The sequence below is a fragment of the Aplysia californica genome, unplaced genomic scaffold (assembly GCF_000002075.1).
Source record: "Aplysia californica isolate F4 #8 unplaced genomic scaffold, AplCal3.0 scaffold00005, whole genome shotgun sequence".
NCBI classification, from domain to species: domain Eukaryota; kingdom Metazoa; phylum Mollusca; class Gastropoda; order Aplysiida; family Aplysiidae; genus Aplysia; species Aplysia californica.
Window position 1 is genome coordinate 2086190 of NW_004797275.1, and position 696 is coordinate 2086885.

A 696-nucleotide genomic window follows, 5' to 3' on the forward strand; every position below is an offset into this window, starting at 1 on the left:
TCTCCTGTCGTTCACTGTGAGAAAGTGTATCCCACTCAACCTGTGTTAGCTCTGACAGACAAAATCGAAAAAGCCTGCCTCCTAAATGGTTTACATTTGTCGTTAGCAAAAACTTCTCCTTGGTGAAATCAAACACATGTTTTTATTTTGTTTTGTTGTTTTTTGTGTGTGCAACTTTGAAAAGACTTAGTATTACTCTACTAATCCCGGGATAACAGATTAGATAACATTATTATTACATAACAGACTGCATGATGAACAACATATCAAACTTACGCAACAGACTACATAACAGGCCAGAAGACAGATTAATTAAGAGACTAGATGACAGAGTACAAAACAGGCTAAACAACACGGTATACAAGAGACTAGCTGCCAGACTAAATAACAGACCAAATGACAGACTAGGTGACAGACTACATCACAGACTATATGACATTTCATATGTCAAACTACATCACAAACTACATGACATACCGTATGACAGACTACATCACAGACTATATGACAGACTTGTACAGACTACATCACAGACTATGCGACAGACTAGATGATAGACTATATTAGATACAAATTAGTATACCAGATAGCAAACTACCAAACATATTACATAACAGGCCGGGAGAGAGACTATAGTACATGGCTACCTTGGGGCTACAAAAAAGAGAGTGTAACTCACTAATAGCATTATATATA